This window comes from Trichosurus vulpecula, chromosome 7, assembly GCF_011100635.1.
Source record: "Trichosurus vulpecula isolate mTriVul1 chromosome 7, mTriVul1.pri, whole genome shotgun sequence".
NCBI classification, from domain to species: Eukaryota; Metazoa; Chordata; class Mammalia; order Diprotodontia; family Phalangeridae; genus Trichosurus; species Trichosurus vulpecula.
In genome coordinates this window covers 23,218,953-23,241,029 of record NC_050579.1, presented here as the reverse complement: position 1 = coordinate 23,241,029, position 22,077 = coordinate 23,218,953, and the positions used below count along the sequence as shown (strand labels likewise).

Sequence of the window (22,077 nt, the reverse complement as noted above, 5' to 3'; positions counted from 1 at the left end):
ATTTTTGCCTTGGTTAAAAAAAAAGAAGGTAAGCCACTTGAGGGCAGGGAGTCTCTTTTTCCTTGTTTCTTTGCATTTGTATCCCCAGTGCTTACCACAGTGCCAGTGCTAAGGATGCAAGCTGGCTAATAAAAGCTTTATCCAATCAAAAAAAAAATCATTTCAAATAAAAAACAACCAGCCACTGGCTTAGGAAAATGCCAAGTCTTCTAATTACCCATCTCATATTTTCTTTCCACTCCTTTGAGTCTTTTCTTTGGGAACAATCTGCAACATGATTTAAACTGAAAAAATAATCTGAGGCACAATGGTTAAGAAATAATACGAGTTTGTAATTTTAAGAGAGAACTGATCCCTGCACTTCCATAATCTCTCTCGAATTCGTCCCATCCTCTCCATTCCCAGGCCTTCATTACCAGTCATCTGGACTATGACCGATCCTGGCGTTCCAGTGTGCCCCATTCCAATCCAACCTCAATGTTGAGGTCCCCTCTACAGGCTCTGTTGATGCAGCTTAGACTGTGGGAATCTCCTTGGACCCCAAAAGAATTTGGGTCCTATTTGTTTGAGGGGGGGAATGAGGGCACAGTCCCTGGGAACCCCTTTCAACTCTCCTTGAGTCTTCCAACTGGATCTGACCTTCCCCTAAGGCCAAGGGCCTTGCATTATCCTTGGGGCCAAGTCTCTGCCTAGCCTAGCCTAGCCCTCTATTGTCCAGCTGTTTCGCACTCTTAATCCTGACCAAAATATCTATACCCTAGCTCAGTTACCCTAACCCTCTATTGTCTCCATGCAGCCTTCAGCTATTTCCCACCCTTGAGTCAGACCTCAACTCCGTACCAACAAACTCCTCCTTAGACTCCTCCTCAAGTCCCTCCCTAAACCCCTCCTCTAGTCACCTCAGACCACCCCTCAATCCTTCCCACAATCTTTGTATATATAATCTCCATCTTGCCTCCATGAAGGTGCTCAGATTCTACCTAGTTCTAAATCAATTCTAGTTCTGGCCCGCTTGTGAAAACAGGCGTCACAAAGGGTGGGATTTCTTAAGATAACCCATTATGGTGAATCCCTAATAAACTGTCTTTTCCCTTGGCTGAGAAGGCTTGAGTCGAATTCTTTTGGCAGGACCCAACATGTCGGTACTTTGGGGGTGTTGAGCACCCCTCAGCCCCAAACCTCTTCACTGTGGCTTCCTTTAGTGCCCCCAACTGCCTTCTTGTCCTTAGCTTCCTTCCTGCCTCCACTCAGGGGCACCTCTCCCTTGGCTGGCAGGACTTAGTCCTGCCTCTCACTGCCATGCAGGTCTCTCTCCCACTAGGGAGAGCTCCAGGAGGGCACAAGTCTGTTTTCCCTTGGTGTCTCTCAGTCCTCAACATGGCAGGAGGTAATATGTATCAAAGTTCGTAAGCATCAGTTTGCAAAAACATTCTATAATAAAGACATCATTTTATTATCTCACATAATTTGAAGCCTTGACCTAAGTTTAGTTTCATGGTTTTTTGGTGTTTTTTTTTTTTAAATCGTGACTTTTCGTGGCAGGAGTTCCACCTACTCAGGCCAAGTCTGACACTGCTGTCCAGCTCAAGTAAAACACGCACACGGTTAAGTAGAATCCAATGTAGGAAACAGGTTTCTGAGAAAGGCAAGTCAGGGGATCCCCCAAGGACTGAAGAAAATCTTGTGGCCTGAGGAAAGTTTCCTTTTTTCCTGGGGATTTTTTTTGGGTGGGGGGGAGACAGGGTAAGGGAAGAAATGAACCTGAGAAAGAAGGTCCCAAGGCAATGAAGGCCACTGAGAGAGAGAGAGTTGCAGGGCAGTGAGAGGCAGGACCAAAACCTGACTGTCCCTGGTGCCTCTACTATAAAACACAAATTCTCCAGCCTGGCTCTCGAAGCCCTATACAGTCTGGTCCGCCTTTCCAACTGGTTTCCTTTTACAGGTCGTCAGCTGATGTTTGGGATTCTTAGGCCAACTCCTGATGGGGTTTAGACTGTGGGAACCCCCTTGAGCCTCACCCTGAATCTTCCTACTTGATCTGGCTTTTCATGCCCAAATAGCCTAGCTTAGCCTAGCCTAGCCTTCCATTGTCTGGCTACCTCTGGACTGCCTTCTGGCTGTTTCCCACCCTTGATCCTGATCAAAATATACCCTAGCTCTGTTACCCTAGCTCTCTCATAGTCGGTCATCTCCAGGTAGCCTTCAGCTATTTCCACCCTGGAGTCTGACCTCATCCCAGTCACCCCAGTCTGCTCTCAACCCCTCTTCTAGTCATCCCAGACTACTCAAGACCACCCCTCAATCCCTCCCACAATCTTTCTGTATATAAATCTCTTCTTGCCTCCATGAAGGCGCTCAGATCCAGTAGGTTGAATCTGGCCCGCTTGTGAAAACAGGTGTCACACAAATGGTGAGATTTCTTAAAAGACAACCAAATATGGCAAACCCTTAATAAACTTTGTCTTTTTCCTTGGCTGAGAAGTCTTGAGTCGAATTCATTTGGCAGGACCCGGCGTGTTGGTGTTTTGGGGTCTCAAGCACCCTTCAACCCCAAACCTCATCACTCCCACCTCCTTCCCTCCTCGCCCCTCTGACATTCAAAGTCTGATCAAACCCGCTGGGTTCCTTCTCAGAATGTTTCAAATACACAAAATAAAAGTTGTTAAGATTACAAAAGAAACCAATGATATTTCTTAAGGTCACAGAACCCAGGCGAAGAACCCCCCCAGCTATTTTCTCACTCCCATGGATGACTGACTTGCCATTGCCTGAAGTCCATGTCCCCTCCACAGGCTCTGTGGCTTCCCTTAGTGCCCTCACTTTCAGATTGTTTTTCCTGTAACATACGCACTTCTCAAACTTAAATTTTGTGTGTTCCATTTTTCTAATGTCTCTTCCGTTTTACTTAGAACCCTATAATGGTTAAGTTGGAAGGGACCCTGGAGATCATTTAGTCTGGGAATCAGCCACCTTTTAAGGGAGAAGAGCCACAGCAGTCCGGTGTCTGCTGCTGACTAGCACATCCATTAGGAAGGGTGGAAGGTTGACCTAGAGCAGCCACGTTGGGATGGGATCTCACCACAACCTCATCTGAACTAGCTCATACAAACACACTAAGAGAATACAATACAGTCTAAAATAACATGGACTACATATAACAACATTCAGAATTACTTGTATTTCAATACTTATTTCATGTGAAAATAAATCTCATTTAAGTATGTTATGCTGAATATTTCTAAATAAAATGTGAAATGAAGAAACAGAAGTATTTCTACTTCTATCAATTTGATTCATTGCTTGCACTGCCTTGGAAGATGCTCAAAGGAAATGCACCACAATTTTCACTTTCAAGCATAACTCAAGACTAATAGTTGGTTTCTCAAAGTCACACTTTATATTAGAAAGCTGTTATTCATATCAGTAGACGACAGCAAAAATTAAGCCAGAATCAGCTTATTTTTCGACAATGGATTTCTAGTAAACAGAATCATTTTTAAGAACCACTAAGAAGGTGCTTCTCTGTAACATCGGTGAATGTTCCCCGCCCCCCTTATAATTTCCCCAACTGGAGCCAGGCCAGGGGCCCTTGGGTGATTTCAGCCAATTGGCCAGAGGATGCTTCTGGCTGGACTGCCTCCCCTCTCCCGGATTTTTGCAGGGCTTCTCAGTCTGATACTTCATACTCCCACACACACTACTGGCACAAAATGTCATTCTGTAGTTTCTTATTTTATTATTCATTTCCCCATATAAATGAGACCCAGCAGGTGTCCAGCTGAACTTGATACCAGCACATAAGATTCAACTCATTTGATATGAAACTTGTGGAATTCATTGTTTTTCCTTTCCTGTGGTCATTTCCACTCTTAAAGTATTTCACATCATTGTTGTGGCATCAGGCTGTATAGAATAAACAAAGGGCCAAAATAAAAAGACATCAGCGGCGCTAAAGCTTCCCAACCCAAGCCAAGGGCAGCTGAGGCCCAGCAGTGCAAGGGAGCATGAGGGCTCCTGAGGCACCCCCAGGCAGGCAGAGGGGCAGCCAACAGTTAGGAACTAGCCTGACCTGTACAGCCCATAAAAGCAGACGGAGGTGGTTCCAGGATTCCTAAACTAGACCTATACCGCCATGCGGAATGCACTGATGAACAGGAGAAGGACAAGGGAAAGAGCTCTGTGGCTGCATTTGTATTCCCCAACTGTTCTGGGGCGCCCTGCAGACTCTCATCCATACTGCCAGGACCCCAGGAGCCCTTTCTGTCCTGACAATGCCTTTTAAGCCCTTGTGTAGGCATGGTCCCAGGGCCCTGGGGGTTAGAAGCTAAGGGACCCTGTGAGGAGGCAACAAAAGTCCCAGGACTCAGTTCATCCAAGAAATAGGGTCCCAGAAAAGCAGCCTGGTTTGCCAAGACCCTCAGGAGCCTTGTACAAATTATCACTTCATCGGTGGTGGAAAACATTACCAGATGCATTTGAAGAAATGTTGACCATAGAGCCTTAAATGGTCGATAATAGATGTTAATGGTTTCTCAGTCAAGAAATTAAGGGTTTCCTGAGGACAGTATTCACACTGCACATAACATGCACGTGCCTGCCCCAAACTAAAGTAAATCGACACAAAGGCACACTCATTTGCTTATTTTTGATGAAAATATTCATCTAATCCAGCCCAACCCCCTTATTTTTGACAGAGGAGGAAACTGAGACCCAGAGAGCTTCTGTGATTTGCCAAGAACCATACAATGAGCTAGGAATACAATTCAGGCTTCCCACTGCTAAGTGTGTCTTTGAGAGGCAGGGCAAGTAACACCTAGAAAGCCCACCTCCATGGTCCTGCCTGCTCTTGAGCCATGATCTGAGTCAGGAAGACCTAGATTTGAATCCTGCTGCTGGCACACAATGGCCCGTTAAGCCTGAGCAAGTGACAATGCTCCAGGCCCTGCAAGTAGAGGGCCAAGAAAGCAGGCTGCCTCCCTGGACTTTTTTATTAACTGGCTGATGGGGAGAAAAAAATCATCTATCAAACCAATCTCTGTGCAATTACACATAGTGGCTATGGTGGCAGATGCTGTTTATGAAAAAGAAAATTATCCATCATTTCTGCTATATCCTTAGAGTCCTAATTTGTGAAATACTGGTCGGGAGAATTTACTTAATCCAAAAAGTAAAGTTCTCTGAAACTTTGGTGAATTATCCTCACATCAACCATAACTAAAATAGCACATTCTATTTTAAAAAGAGAATGAGTTTTAAAAGCACATTTGTCTTAATGAATATATTACTTACATTGGAAAGCAGCCGTGACAAGCACTGAAGGGCACACAAGTCCCTTCTGTGATGCTGGGAGGATCCTCACAATGGCTGAATTTAAGGGACTACAAATTTAATAAAATCTAGGGCTATTCACCTCTGGAAAAAATAGAAATGCCCCTTCTGGCCACTGGGCAGTGAATGAAATCAATCCTTTGCAGTCTCATTCAAAGGCCCCAAAGTCAGGCAACTCAGGCCACACAAGATCTCTGCAGACTGGGAGCGTCCCGGTTTCTCAATTAGTTAAGAGTTCTGACCATGCAATCAAAACCTGGACTGGTTTTCAGGGAAAGCTTTTCTGCCAGTCAGAAATTTTATATTTCCTTCACATAATGAACTCTGCCTTCCCTTTTCTAAGAAAAAATTGATGATATAAAATGCAGATGTAGGATTGATAAACCCTGTTTATCTCAAATCAACAACACTAAACTCCTACTTCTGTAGTATGTTCAGGGTTTAAGAGACAGTTTGGATTTCAAATGAGAAGATACTGTAGACAGCCTGTCCAGGCCAGTGACTGCTGGATGTGCCTCAGTTTGGCTCATGGAATAATGTGGGACTTGGGTGTTGGAGGACACAGGCTCTGCACCTCACTCCTTTCCCATGCCTGGGCCTCAGTTTGCTCCACGTAACAGGGCTGGAGTAGATGGCTTGCCAAAGCCCTTCCAGATCTAAAATTGCGATGAGGGAGTAGGATGGAAGCAGATAGAGGCAGACTGTGGAAGTTCTGGGGGCCTGGGACAAATCACTCCCTTTTGGTCTGGGGGATCCCGAATAGAAAAGCTCCTCATCAGCTCCAAAAGCCTGGAGCCCCACTAGAAGTGAACATGGCCCTTATATGGGGCTAGCCCACAACCATCTAACCCACACAAGCATGGTCAATGAGGCTTGGGATGGCCCTCAAGGCTGCACCCTAGGGCCTTGTCTCTTCTCTGTAAGAGTCAGTGATCTGGGCAGCTCCTTTGAGCTCCATCATCATAGAGACACCCAGATCTGGATGTCCAGCCAAGGCTTTGGCACCATACCAGCCTCCAGCTCTAACTGGCCACCGGATGTTTCCCACTAAATGCCCCATTGGAACCTCTTATTCAATATTCTCAAATCCCTCTTTCTCCATAACCCAGATTCTCCCTCCCCCCCCATCCAGTAAGTACCTTTATGATATCCCTTCACTACACCTCACTACCCTAGATAGACCACTGCCACAACCTCCTGCTTGGTCTCCTTGCCTCCAGGCTCTTCCCAGTCTAGTCTATCCCCTCAAACACTTGCCAAAGTCACTTCCCTAAATCACAGATCGAATATCATGTCTCCTCCCCTGCTGGAACCTTCAGTGGCTCCTTCCTAACTATGGAATCAACATGTGCCTTATAAGCTCCTCTAACTGATTTGTTTAAAGTTATAAGGACAGGCTTTTAGGGAAGGGGGAAGTTATGGAGAGGGTAGAGGACCGTGAGAATGATGCAAGGAAAAAATGTTAATGAAATTTTGTTTTTAACTGTTTCATGGCCAAGCCTCTTTCTCCAGTCGGCATTCCAGGCCAAACTGGTTTTCTTGCAATTCATCTCTTGCCTTCACACCTCTACCCCGGCCAGCCATCCCCCCCGGCCCAGAAGGCTCCTTCCTCCCAATCTGCCTCATCCATACTGGATATCAAACCCCAGGGACCTGGCACTGGCTAGAGGGCTGGCGCCTCTGTCCTTCTCGATGCCTCTCCTAATCACCCAGCTGTTAGTGCCTTAGGTGTACATGCTGCGTTCCCAAAAGAATGTAAGGTCTTTGAAGGCAGGAACTGTTCCACATTTGTCTTTGTATTCCTAGCACCTAACACAGTGCCTGACAAGCTTCAGGTCCACAGCTGGTGTCCCTTTCTAGAAGACTAATTTCCCAGGAATGTCCACGTTTACTCTTCCTCACCATGTCGCCCCCCACCCCCAACTTTTTACATGTTCCTTACACTCCTATGTCAACAAAATCACTCTTCCTGGGACCTTTTTCTTCAGGAACCTGGATTATAAACTATTAGAGGCAATTTATGTTCAATTACTTGTGCACCTCTTCCCCTAGTCTGTATTAAATTCCACAGTGCCAAGTCTGCAAAGGCTGGGCCTCTATAGCCCAAGCTCAGCTCACAAGCTGGTTTTATTTATCATCACCAGAAAGCTGCCCACAGCAACTCAGGAAAACAGCTTCCTGAGGAAGATGGGGTGAGTGGAGATAGGACTGTTTTAGTTTTCTGACATATTAAAGCACATTACTTCTATAGCCCCTAGCACAATATTGTATGTGATAGCCATTCACACAGCTGCTCAATTAAATATAATTTTAACATGAAAAATATTCTAAAATAAATTATTTTCCTTAATAAGTTACCATCACAAAGATTAATGATCTTTTCCTGGCTAATCCTCAAATTATAGGGGCAACTAGGTAGTACAGTGGACAGAGTGCCAGGCCTAAAGTCAGGAAGACTCCTCTTCCTGGGTTCAAATCTGGCCTCAGACACTTCCTAGCTGGGTGACCCTGGGCAAGTCACTTAACCTCGTTTGCCTCACTTTCCTCATCTGTCAAATGAGCTGGAGAAGGAAATGGCAAACCACTCTAGTATCTTTTGCCAAGAAAATTCCAAATGGGGGCACAAAGAGTCAGACACAACTGAAAAACAACTCAACAAAAATCCCTGAAATGCTAAACTTAGTTTCAAAAAGTCACAAGTAATTCTACAATTATATGGTACAGACGAGGTTTTGGAATCAAAGGAACTGAGTCTGAGATGTGACTAGTGTAACCTCAGTCAACCTACATAACCTCTTTTTGCCTCAGTTTGCTCATTATGAAATGAGAGAGGCCAGATGAGTTGGCCAATGTTCTACGTGCTGTAGCATGATTCTGTTAGAGCCCCTCCTCTGTACTAGTCACTGTGGGCTGGAGAGAGAATCCAAAACCAAACAGTCCTTGCCCTCCCAGCGTTTCTACCCTCCTGAGCCATCTGTGAAAAATATTATACTATTTTATATCATTTTTAATTTCAAGTAGACCCAAAGCCTGATTTAATGAGTAACTGGATGAAGATCCAGGACCTGGGCTTCTTTGTTCTCTCTAAAAGTTTGCTCAGGCAATACCCTTACCTCTGTCAGCAAGGCCAGATCATTAAGGACATTACCCTAACCCCCAGAGAGATTACCTTGCTTAATATTCTACAGGTATATACTATGTTATGGAATGTAATAAGACACAGAGACGCTGGGCTGTAGTTTCAACTGACTTTTGTCAACATCCTTTACAACTCTATTCCATTAAGGAAAATCTTCTTCTTGTATCAGGGTTAAACATACATGGGGGTCATAAAAATGAGGTCATACAGGCTTGCTATCTCTGCTAAAATAACGTATATAAGTTTTCTCATTGCTTTGTTCAGGCAGCCAGAGTTTATACTCTGACTCCTTGTACGTACAAGTAAGCTAGCTCCGCTATGCTTTAAGGGAAAATAATAAACAACATGGATTTTTCTATCACCTAGCTCTGTTGTTTCCTTCAACCAAATTTTCAGGTTTAACACATCCAACCTAGACATAGAGAAGTATCTACAGAGTATTTCCAGAAGGAGGAGCACAGGCAGCTGGAGCAGCAGGAAGGCTCCCACATTAAAGGCATTACCAAAACAGAGCCTTGAACAAAGTCAGTGATTCTAAGAGGCAGAAATAAAGCGTGATGGAAAGGGGGGGGGGAGGCCTCTGCATAGCAGACAGACAGATAACCAGCCTGAGTTTAGGAAACAGCAGCAGGAGAACTGAGCTGTTTGGCTGGTACATCAAGTACAGGAAAGGAAGTAACATGAACATGTCTGGAAAGGCCAGGAGGCCCCAGATTGCAGAAGGTTCTGAGCAGCAGAAAAGATTCATCTCTTTTCTTTAAGGGCTCTATGATCAGATAGGCAGCTAGTGATGCCCTGGCCTTGGCCTGGCTATACAGAAGTCTTAAGAATATTCAAGAGGTAGATGGAGTGTGGAGCAGAGCCTTGAAAGAAGGGAGACCAATCAGGACACTGCCATAGTTCACACCCCAAAGAAGTGGCAGATGAGAGATGATGTGGAGGAAGAACAACGCACAAGTCTTGGCAAAATCTTCATCCTAGAAGAACACTCTTCTTCCTGATACCAAGGTGGGAGAGGTGTGGAATTGTGCATAAGGTGTTTTGTTGGTCATTTTGCTTGTTTTTCTTTGTTACAAGAAAGTGCTCAATAATGGGGGGGGGGGGAGGTGAAATGGGGAAGACTAATTTGTTTTGGTTTTTTGTTTTATTAATGTCACCAATAAAGCTTCCCCAACAAAATCACTAAGACTTGGAATGTGATTTGAATATAATGAGGGTGAGGCAAGGGGAGGAAGGAAGGCATCAGGAACAGGAAAGCTGGTGGCCCCTTCAACAAAATGAGTCCATGGGAAAAAGAGGGATTTGGGGAAAACAATGAGTTACATTGTGCACATGTCAAGCTTGAGCTGTACATCAGATATTCTCTGATTTTATATACATTTTATGCATGTGTGTGTGTATGTGTGTGTATAAGCACACAATGTATATACATATACATTAATCTGTAGCTTCAGGGGTCATCTAGAGAAGACAATGGACTCCAGGATCAGATGAGATCACCAAGAGAGTATAGGGAGAGAAAAGAAAGGGGCCCATGAATCATGTGGGGCAAGGAAGTCAAAGTGAACGGGATAAAAAAGGGATATTCTTTCTTCTAATATTTCAGACAAGACTAGATTGTTTTTCAATCAAGAGGGAGTTGCTCAAACAATGAGCAACTGGACAAGTTGGGAATGGCATGATGAGCGAAAGAACCATTCTCCTGTCTATGGTTTGTTAAAGCCTATTTATTTATAATCATACACAGAGCCACCATTTCACACGGATACAACCAACTTCCTTCATGATTCATGTCATACATTTAGAAGACGTTTGGATTAGTGTTAGACAGCATGTTCTGGTATGTAAAAGAGCTAGGGTCCTTTAAAATGGCCTCCACTAGTCACAGATCCATTAGCACATCTGTATGGTATCTAAGACTATGGTCATCAGTAGGATGACAGTCTCGGATTTCAAGAGCATTAACTCCAATTTCTACTTCTTTTCCACAGTGAGAATATATAAGTTAATGAAGATGGGTAATGGCAATCCAGATTCCAAATTTCAATACAAACCCCAGTGGCTGAACACAAGAAAGTATTTACCCCACACATAAAAATTCCTACATCTCAGAAGAGGATAAACTAGCACATTTCCAAAATATGAAGACTTTTGAGTATCACAGAAGTACAACCCCTAGCATCACTATGAAGCATGACTTCGAAATCCTGTCACTGCTCTTAAGCACACTCTCTCATCAAACATGTGAGGTGTCTTTAACCATCAGCAAAACAAATCTAACCACTAGCTAAAAATCCAACTGTACTCTTTATATTCAACTAGTTTTGCCCACACACCACAGTCTTGTGCTGTATACAAAATATACAAAACTGAACATGTACAAGAACACTACTCTTCTCTCCACATAATTTCTCTCCATATGATTTCCTAATTAATTGTGAATACACACCAATGCTATTTAAAATATAATGTTTATGCTAAGCTGGCCTCCTAACTGTTTCCAAATAAACACCTCATTTCCCCTCTCTGCACCTCTGTACCAGCTGTCCCTGGTGCCTAGTGGTCCATTCCCCTTTCATCTCTACCTCTCACAAGCAAGACTTCTCTTGCTCCAAGACTCATCTCAAGTGTCAAAGCCTTCCCTGATACCATACACCTCTACCTACTGCCCATTTAATGCTCTCTCTCTACCTTCTCAAATTAAGTTGCTTTATATTTTATGTTTACTTGTTTTCATATTAACATAGTAGAATATAAATTATCTCAAGTAAGACCAGAATCTATGGCCAGGCCTCTTGCACCTAATATTTGTGGAATTAAGTATGTGCCTATGGTATCTAAGCAAAAAAGGCTTCTTAGCAGCACCCACAGGTGCTGGGGCTTAACCCTCAAAGTGAGGAAGCAGGCAGGGAGAAGGGGGCAGCAGGGAATACACAGAGGGTTCTATGACTGACCAGTAGTCCAATTAGACTGAATAGGGAGCAAGCACATGAAGAACCAGCTCAAAGAAAAACGGTTGTGGAAAGACAGGCTGGAGCCAGGAAAGGTTGGCCTTTCCAAAAGCAGGTGTACTGCTACAGAACCAGTCCTGGAAGACCTGAGGGCCCATACAATTTGGCTATCCTAAGTACAGTCCAAAATCTCCTTCCTAGACTCCATGGGGGCTAAGCAGGCAGAGATTTAGAACTAAGGCCCAGCAAAGGAAAAAGGTCCAAAGCAAATCCAGCAGGAGCCTTTGGGTGCCCAGCTCTTTCTCAAGTCTACTAACTTTGGGGCTTTGAGGTTTGCTCTGGTTTCAGTCAGAGAAGAATGTTTTGTTTTCAAAGAAGAGGGGTGAGGAGAGTAAAGATCAAGCCTTCTCTGTATCCCCCATCCTAAAGAACAAAGGGGCTCCCAAGGGCTCAGGCTGACTCTTCTCCACACACCTGCTGGCTAAAGCAGGATTCAGACCTTAAAGGGGTGAATGGGATCCAGGGGGCAGAGGACAGCGATGACCCATGGGAAATGTGCTACAAATAGGAGGAGACCCAGAAAGATTCCTAATGGCTAAACCTGAATACTTTTATCCTAGATTTTTAAAGAGTTAAAGAGGACTAAAAACAGAATTAAGAGAAACTCAAGAGACAAAGTATAAGGAATTGGGATTACTTTATTATTCAAATTAATAAAAATTTATTAAGCACCTGTAGTATTCGGAATACAATGCTAGATCCAGGGGAGTTATGTCACAATTTCTGCCCCCCAGGACTCCAGGGGGGTGATGGCACACAAATATCTAATACAAAATATATTAACTGCATTAGAGAGGCATTATCAAGTCACATAAGGAAAAGAAATATTTACCCTGAAATTTTAACATTTTTAAAAACTATTTTTCAATTAGCAATCATTTTTATTTCTTCACTCCACCAATGGAAGAAAAAAGGAAAAACAAAGCCCTTGTAACAAATCTTAATAGTCAAACAAAACTAAAGGTGTTACTGGCCATCTCTAAAACGTGTCTCATTCTATGTATTTAGTGCATCACCTCCTTGTGAAGGGGTGAACAGCCTTCTGCCTCATGGGCCCTCTGGCACGATGGCTGTCTTTCAGAATTGTTCATTTTTGCAATGTTTCAACAAACCTCTGCTAAGCCAGGGTACAAAAATGGAACGAGCTGAAGTTGAGGCTCCTGACATCTACCTTGGGAGAAGGACAAAGCAGAATCCTGATAAGGGGTTTAGGAAGATTTGAGGAGTTGGAGATCAATGGTTCATAAGAGGTGGTAGGGTGCAAAGATCTTAGACATCTCAGTAAGCCAGTCTCTCCCTATGTTCTCTCACTATACAGATGAGAAAAGTGAGGCCAAGTAAGGGATCTGCCCAAGGTCACACAGACAATAACTCACATTTCTATCAGCTTTAAGGTTGGGAAAGCCCAGATCTTAGTCCAAGTCTTTCCTGCCTCTGACTATAAGGTTTGTACACTGGAAAGAGCACTGGAGGAATTGGCAGGCATCTGGATTTAAATCCCACCTCTTGGTGACATAATCATGAGCAAGTCCCTTTCTCTCTCTCTGAGTCTGTTGGCTCATCCATGGAATGAGGATTATACCTCTGGCACAGGGTTGTCCCAAGGACTGCCCTGTGCTAGCTGCCTTCCGAGCTTCTTTACTCTATTAGACTGTGATTGTATTGCAAAGCAACAACTGGAAGGAACCTCTGGGGTCATCAAATCTTCCCCCCCTCCCCTCACAGATGAGAAAAGTGAAACCCAGGAAAGTCATGCAGGTACCCAAGGTCACAATGAATGGAAACTTCAATGGCAAGATCTGAACCGAAGTCTTGATCCAATCCTCCTTGCATGGCAGTATTCCCCCTTCCCCCGCCCCAGATGCTGGCACTCACAGTCCAGCACATCCTGCAGTCAATAAAAAACAAAAGCTTTTACTTGTAGAGGAAGATGGCAGAAATGAGTAGGCAATAGCTGTTACACAGACCATCAACAGAAATGAAGAACATTTTCTTTCAAATTTGTTCTGACAGTTCAACTATCTCCTGAGTGAACTAAATTGTGCTTATGTTTCTCTCAGCTAGAACTGCCATCCTGTAAATATGACACAGTAGGATGCCAAGTCTGATAGTGGATGTGAAACAAAAGATACGGATTTCAGCAGATAATTGCAATAAAGGCAGACGGCATTTCTTTTTAAAGTTAGATTATTACTCAAATCTTTTCTACTTATTGCCTTTCCCTAATTTTATAAAGTACTTAAAATTTAACAGCATTGAAGTATAATTTTTAAATTATATGTTGTTATAATATTAAGGAAGAAAAATTAAAATCATTTATCTCAAAATCACAATTTTGGTCAAGGTGGGATAAAAATCAATAATTTTAGTGGGACAAGTTCATAATTAGGTCTCAGTAGGACATTAACTCATTTTCTAAACATGCTCAAGTTAATACTTAACTATTAAAGAAGAGCAGGCTATAATATGAGCATACAACAAACACTCCTGAATGAAAATAACCTTCTGAAATAAGGTGAACCATCCAAGAAACTTGGGCAAATTGCTTCCAGGCTGAGACGTGGGTTCTTCTCTATAACGGGCAAAATAGCACACTCACTGTAAGCTACTGCTATTCTGCAGATAATTCACTTGCTTTCTAGTCTTTTCGGACTACTGAATAACAATTTGGTTACTCTATCCAGTCACTGAAGCAGGGACTTGGTGACAACACACAGAATGTGTAGGCGACTGCCCAAATTATTTGGATAAACAGAATAAATCACTTAATATCCCAAAACAAAAAAATAAATCATAGCTTTAAAATGAACTGTTTACATCTTCTGAAATTCAGTAATGCCTTCGACAAAGATTAGAACTTGGTGTTGAGTGGAATGAACACTGGATTCAAAGTCAGAAGACTGAAGGTTTTCTCTAGTTAAGTTGGACAAGCATGCTACTTAAATGAGCCCACCCTCGAATGTAACAGTGACAATGCCTCTCTGCCCTCCCTACCCTTACCCTGGTTGGTGTGAGGACCAACGAGGTGTTTTGTAACATTAAATCACTACATGAATATAAACTGTTATTACACACCACAGGATATTTGCTATTATTAAATACTGACTTGTCTACCATATGAAAATGAAACTTTTATCCATCTCTGAAGTGTCAATGTGTAGATTCTATAAAATAAGACTACATTATGGTAATGGAAATATTAAGTACGTCACTTTCCTTAGTGATTTAAACATAGTCTGAAACAGACTTAAACTAAATTCATACAAATTTTGAGTGAGTAAAATAAAAGACTGGTTTTATATTTATTTTTCAAGAAAAATCAGCACAGCAGAGAACGAAAGAACTCAGAAGCACAGAAAAGCAGGACAGGTTCTGAAAATGACGTACAGTATTTATTACCTAGGGTTTGTTTTTTTTTAAAGTAAACAGTATATAATAGGTATTCATAGTTTTATATTGAATCCTCTTTCTGTGTTGTGCTGTGTACATGGAAACGTTGTCTTTTTGTATTTGAGTTCAAAATGAATAAAAAATTAAAGAAAAATCCACTTGCTCCAAAAAGCAGAAGGGTTGCTCCTAAGCTGACATAAGGGGGTCTCCATTCCTTGGCTGCACCAAAAATAAATTATCTAGACCAGGGGTTTTGAATTAGTACCCCTAGTTCAAAAAGACATACTCTAAACCACACACCTCTTCCATTGATTTAAATCAATGACCAAGAGTGTTAGGTTACATACAGTACTGTCATCCTAAAATTAAACAAACATTACCCATTTCCATTACTCCTTAATGTTATGAGATAAAACTTCCAGAGAACTTCAGATTCTATTTTACTGTTTGGTTTCATTTTATAAAATTCTCCCAACTCCCTTGGGATCTTCATTGATGTCAGCATCTTTCTAGCTTCATTAGAGCAGGCCACAATCAGCTGTGAAAAGACTTGCAAGTCCAGAAGCTGTGGCTCACAGGATAATGGCACCACTGCCCCCAAAGGCCATGATTCAGCCATTCCTTCCCCAAGGCAGAGATCGTTTATGACTTGGGTGACTTACCTTTGCTGATGGCACAAAGGAAGAGAAACAGATCTGAGTCAGGTGACATGGGCTCAAGTTCTGGCTCTGCTCTGCTCACTACCCTGAAGGACCTAAGGTAGGTCACTTTACTTCCCTGGACTTCAGTTTCCTCCTCTGTGAAATGGAAGGTTTGGATGAGAAGATGTCTAAAGTCCCTCTCTGCAATAAGTCCTACGATGCTACTTAAGTGTGACATTCTTCGAGGAAGGACATGCACCTTAAGTTATTTTTCCTGTAGACAAGAAAGATGCTTTGGTCCATTTGGCTTCCTTTCTCTCTTACGGTCTTTGACAAACAGTTGCCAAATGCTTACATTTAGGGCCAGAAGGCGCCTAGGAGGGGGTACTGAAAAGGCCAGAGCCAGCCCAAGAAACAAGAGAGGGAGGCATGGATCATCTTTGGCCTCATTAGCAACGGCTATTTATTTAACAAACTGACCTAAAGAATAAACAGGTTTCCAAAGCCTGACAAAGTTAACTACTGAGCTTTTCTATTAAATAGGGTAGAAGTACTAGCCTTTTTGCAAAAATGGAAAGGACCAAATACAAAGCATTTTTGTAGGATCCTAAGACTTAAGAAGTTCCTTATCCAGCCCAACCCAGAACTCAGCAAGGCTCAGACTTGTAGTGACTCTCATAAGGCCACAAATCCCACATGCTTCATGTTCTTCCCCAGAACACAAAGCCTTCCAACTTCGGATACTGCCAACTGCCCTCTGCAGGCCTCTCTTTCACAAAGACCTTGCCCAAGTTTCCATCCCCCACCTCAAACAACCCTTTTAAAAGGTGTTCTAATTTCCACCCATCCTTGAGCAAGAAATACCAGCACAGAGAAAGATTCAGCAATATGAAAGAGGAAATGGGTGGAATAAGGGTGCGCTCTCCCCTCTACAGGATTTAGAAGGTGGTCCTCTTTGCTAATTCACTGTGTGATTGTGAACTAAGAACATACACTACATACCTGTCACATTCCCCCAACTCCAGTGAGTTTCAAGAGGGTTGTTGTTGTTCAGTCATCCTACTCTCCAAGACCCCATTTGGGGTTTTCTTGACAAAGACGCCGGAGTGGTTTAATATTTCCTTCTCCAGCTAATTTTAGAGATGAGGAAACTGAGGAAAACAGGGTGAAGTGACTTGCCCAGGGTTGCACAGCTAGTGTCTGAGGCCAGATCTGAACTGACACAAGGCCCAACACTCTATCTGCTCTCCAACAAGGTAGGTAAGGACCAATGTCTAAATCTGTATCTTTCTCCCTCACACCTTAAACTGCACAAAATGGGGGTCTGTTTGTTGGCACAAATTGAATTGTTAAGTCATGGGAACCTGAAGTTCAGTGTCCAGGCCCCAAAGGAAACTAGTTTTTGGTTTTTTGTTTTTTTTAAACAAGATTGAATTCAAAAAAGTCCGGCATCCCTATGCATAAGGACCTATAAGGGACCCTATCAAGACAAAAATGAAAATGGTCTGTGCTGACCCACTTAGCTCTTCCTCAGCCTCTTCTTCTGGACATCAGGGCTCCCACCTCTAACAGGAGATCAGTTTCAGGTTCTGTTCTCCTCCCCATTCTTGAGGCCCTTTCTGCCTTTTTATCAGCTCCCCTGTCTCTGCACACATGATCCCCAGGCCTAGTCTCTCTCCTGTGCTCCAATCCTGCATATGGGATATTTCCAACTGTATGGCCCACATAGACTAAATTTCCCTGCACCCATTGAGGAAGGACACTACCAGCCACGCTCCCAGTCACCCATTTCCAAAACTGCGGCCATGCTCCCCTCTTCACTCTCGTCTTGCTGTCTAATCCTGTCAAATGTACTTTCAGAACCTTTCTCCCAACTGTCTCTTCCTCTCCAGGCACAGCCACCACCCTATCTCACGCTCTCAATGATAATAGCAGCTAAATAGTGCCTTAGTATCTTCAAAGGACCTTATGTGCTGCCCATCACCATGGTGGTAACCTAAGTGGTCTTAGTCAATCCCCTTTCCAGCCCATCCTAGAGATGAAAGGTCTGACTTGCCTCCCTGCCTTGTGTTTTTCCTGACTCTCTGGGGCAGAATACAAACTCCTCTGTTAGGCACTGAAAACCCTGACCTTTCCAGGCTGATGATACATTACCTATTCTAGCCCACCTGGCCTCCATGCTCTTCATGACAATCTCTGCCTGCCTTTGCCCAGATTACCTGAGCTTCTCTGCCCACCTACATCCCACTTGGGATGATAGATTTAAAACAGGAAGTGACCTCTTAAGCCATTTAGTCCAACCCTGCTCCATTTCTCAGGTGAGGAGACTGAGGCAGTAAAGGGTTAAGTGCCTTGTCCAGGATCACACAGCTAGCTAGGAAGGGTCTACACATGATTTGAATGAGCCTCCTGAATCCTACCACTCTGCCTAGTAGACAGTACCTGGGCACATTCTAGATGACTAATACAGAATTGGTGAATAATTACCCACAAGCAGCTTTCACTGATTAGCAACCAGTTCATTAAGACTGTCTAATTCGAGAGATAACCACTCCCCCCTCCATATTCCCTATAGGAGGTGGTACCTGGGAATCAAAAAAGTAGAGGCAGGTGCATTCCAGCCATGGGGGGCAGACACCAAAAACGCCTGGAACAAGGAAATGGAATGCCTGGTTACAGGAATGTCAAGTAGGTCATCCGATTGAAAAGTGGAATGTGTCAAGGGTAGTAAGAATTTCAGTCTAGAATGGCATCTGGCAAAGCTTTAAATGTCCAGATGAGTTTGTATTTTATCCTAAAAGGAATAAGGAACCAACCAATTAAGACTGTTGAGCAGAAGAGGGGTAGGTCAGATGTGTGCTTGAAGAAGCTTCTTCTGGCAGCTGTTCGGAGGATGCCTTGGCATAATCACATATTTCTACTATCCCTAAAGTTGGAATTAATTATAATTAAGGATTGCTGTGTAAATTCATTTGGCATCTTAAAGAACCAGAATTTGAGGAATAAGAGGTAACATAATCTTGTCCCTCCTTTAAAAGATGAGTAAATGATGACCCTGAAAGGTGATATCACTTGCCCAAGATCCCATAGTGAGGTATGTCAAGAAAAAAGCGGGATGCCGAACCCCAGGCTTTTCCCATTCCATCACATGTGTATTTGCAGTGACTGCTCAGAGAAAGAAGTATGCTTCTAAAATGCCTATAAAATCCTCTGCACAAGATCTAGGGGAACCTAAGCCAAGAAGGGCGCAGAGTGAGAAGGCTGGGAAGGGGTGGGATCAGCCCCACAGGAGAGAACAGGCACAGATGACACAGGGCCTCCACTCCAGTATGTCCCAGTCCAGTTGTGGGAACTACCTCCTGAAAAAATTCCTGGCATGTTTTATCCAACCCTTTATGCTCTCTTTATAACAGAGCAACAGTCCCAAACTCTTGGGTTCTGTCATGCTTTTAGAAATGCCTGGTCAGTAGGCAAGAACAGGCAAGGGGGACCAACAGTGTGAATAAAAGCTAGAGAGGAAACAAGGGCGGGACAGGAATTAAAAGACCAGATTGTAGAGACAAAGCCTGAGCAGAAAAAAAAGGGAGGTGGGGGTGGGAGGGGGGGAGAGAAGACAAACGGCAAGGGTGAAGATGGAAAAGGCTGAGAGAACACCAGGGAATAAGGTAGAAAAGAGGAAAGCCAGCACTTTTTACTTCTAATTTAAGTGCATATTAAAAATTAGTATTCGCCAAAAACAAAACCTCGAATCCCTGCTTTTGCATTTTATTCTCCAAAGCAGCCAAGAGACGTTACAATGTATTGTTTTTTTAATTAATCATGACCAGTCAAGAACTCATTTTATATAAAAAAGGTAAAATTTCAGTAATCAGATAAGGGGAGGAAATTAATAATTACCCGGAAGTCTTTCATCTGAGCCTCTCCATACCAGTCAGCACAGGCTGTGCTTTCAGTAATTACCAAGGATCCGGGAAAGGTAAGTGTTTAATAATTGTGTAGTGTTTTGGTGACGATGCCCTCCGTTTATCAATAGCCCGGGCCTCGGAGGACACCTCCATTTTGTGAAAGCTCAGAACTGAAACTTTATCTCCTCCTGCACATTCCCCCCACCCCCGCTCCCCCCGGGGTGAGACCCATTCAAACTCCACAGAAAGATTAAGGGGCTTTTCCGGAACCAAAACCAAACCTCGGCCTACCCCTTAATTACCTCTTCCCCCTCTCTCCGCAGACCCCCAGACCCTACCTCTTTTAGATAAAAGCCTCGGGCTCCCACCTCCCAGCTTCGGAACCCACTCGTCGACTCCCACCCCCTGGGCCCGGCGGGGTTAGGGCCGGACTGTGTAGACGGGGCCCACTCCGGGGGCACGGAGGGAGGGGGTAGACCGGGAAATCTACGAAAGGAGCTGGGCTTCACGCCCCCAGACTGACCCCCCCGCCCCACGGGCTCGGAACCAGGCCTGGGTCTCCCACAGCCTCGGCGTTCCGAAGGGGCCACCACGACCCTCCACGACTACAAGGGTCCTCGGCGCAAGGCCTCACCCGGCCAGGCCCCGAGCCAAGAGAGCAGCCCGAACCGGGAGGGGGATGGCCGGCGCCGGGGGTCGGGCCAACTCCAGACCTGGGTTCGAATCGGCTTCATTCCCGCCCCCCCCCATGGCCTCGAGGGGCCCAAACTTGGGGTCTCAGTGGTCCCAAACTACACTGGAGCAAAAAAAGAACCTCGTGGCCCCTCAGCGACCCTCGGCCTCCCGGCTCCGCCTCCGCCCTCTCAGGACCCGCCGAGGACAATGGCCTCAGCAGGCCCCACCTGGCAGGGGGAGGGGGAGCGATAGGGGCGGGGCCACGGCGGGGCGGGGCTGACACCTTCACCTAGCCCGGCGGCGACGGCGTCGGCAGGTCCGCCCCCCGGCCCCGCTGGCCAATCCGAGCACGTCGCCGCCGAGCCTGCGCTCGAGTCCCAGGACAGGGCCCAGCCGGCGCGCGACCCCAGCTCGGCCCCGGCCCGAGGCGAGAGCGCGCGACCCCTGCCGGGCTAGCCAATCAGGGCGGGGGGAGAAGCAAGGACGCCCGCCCCCCCCCCCCCCGCCCGCGCACACCTCCCTCCCTCCGCCAACCCTGGCGCGCGCGCGCGCAGGGCCCTCTCCAACCCTCCCCGCCCCCAACCCCCAAGAACCGCGCGCGCCCCCCCCACGAGCGCGTCCCCGCGGCTCGCGCGTCCAACCGTCGCCCCTCGCAACCCCCCCACCCCGCCCCCATCCCCGAGGCCCGGGACCCGGAGCCTGAGGGGGGGGATGGGGGGCCCGGCGGCCACCCCCCCCCAACAATAACCACCCCCTCCATTAAACCGCTTCCCCCATGTCTGCCCCGCGGCAGCGGGGAAGGAGGCGACCGCGGCTCTGGGTAGGCCAGGCTGGGCCCGGCCGGACCAAACGGGCCTCGGACTCACCCGATATAGCGGCGGCCGCAGCAGCAGCAGCGGCGGCGGCGGCGGGGACGGCAGCGGCGGCGGCGCCGGGCAGCCCCAAGGCGCGGAGGGAGGAGGCGGGAGAGGATGCGGGGCGCCGATCAGGCCGGACCGGGGGCGGGGGCGTCCGGTCTCACTCGCGGGCTGGCCGGTCCTGCCTGCGCCTGGGGCTGGGGCCGTCGCTGTCGCCGTCGCCGCCGCGCTCCTGTCACCGCCGCATGGCCGCCCCCGGCAGGGCCCACGCTCCGCGCACGGCTGGCCTGAGCGCCCGAAAGGCGGAGGAGCAGAGCGCGGCGGGCGGGCGGCGGCCGGAGAGGGGGCGCGCGAGGTGGGGGCCCGCGGCGGTCTGTGGCCCCTGTTGTCCGCTCTCCTCCTCCTCCTCAGCTCGCTTTTTTTTTTTTTTTTTTTTTTTTGTTCCTAGCGAGCCCGCTGCGCATGCGTATCCGCCGCGCCGCCCCGCGGGAGTCGTAGTCTTCCGGGCCTTGCCCACCAGGCCGAGGGCGATGGGGCCGGACTACCACTCCCAGGGTGCTCCGCGAGGGCGAGCCCCGAACTCGGGGACGGGGCGAGAGCGAGCGGCGCTGGCCCGCCCGGACTAGGGCTGTCAATGGAGGAGCGGAGCAGGAGGAGCCGAGGACGAACATGGCTGCGGTGGCTGCTGCTGCAGCTGCACCTGGGGCCTGCTCTGCTGCACGGGGGGGGGGGGAGGGGGAGGGGAACCCCGGCTCGGCTCTGCTCGGCCCTGCTCGGCTCAGGCCCGGCCTGCGACCCTCGCGCGGGCGCCCCACTCCTCACGAAGCCCCCACCTCCGCTCAGCGACACAAAGAGCGGCTCCCGCCGCCGCAGCACCACGGGGCCTCCAGGGCCCGGCGCGCCCACTCCCGCCCGGGCACAAAGAAGTTTAAAAAAGAAAGAAATGAAGTAGTGCTTGGAGGCTGGACGAGTCCGAGCCGGCGATCCCGGGTGGGACGCGGCGACCCTCCCTTCGTGCGGCCCCCGCCCGCCTGACGTCAGACCGGGCTCAAGAATGTGGCCGGACGGAGAGAGGGCCGCCCGACCGGCTGGGCGAATGCGGCCCCTGATTCCGGCCCTGGTGGCCGAGCA

General features: G+C 46.6%; 1 protein-coding gene across 3 annotated transcripts in view; it reads right to left on the bottom strand.

Moving 5' to 3' along the window:
- GTF2I (general transcription factor IIi) overlaps window positions 1–21,348 on the bottom strand; it is a 94,622-nt gene extending 73,274 nt beyond the window's left edge. For 2 of the 3 annotated variants that reach the window (XM_036767720.1, XM_036767730.1), the window contains exon 1: window positions 20,956–21,348. The gene's annotated coding sequence lies outside the window, so the exon portion shown is untranslated. The remainder of the gene's footprint in view (window positions 1–20,955) is intronic. The other variant, XM_036767732.1, reaches the window with a different exon arrangement.
- Window positions 21,349–22,077: the final 729 nt, after the last annotated feature.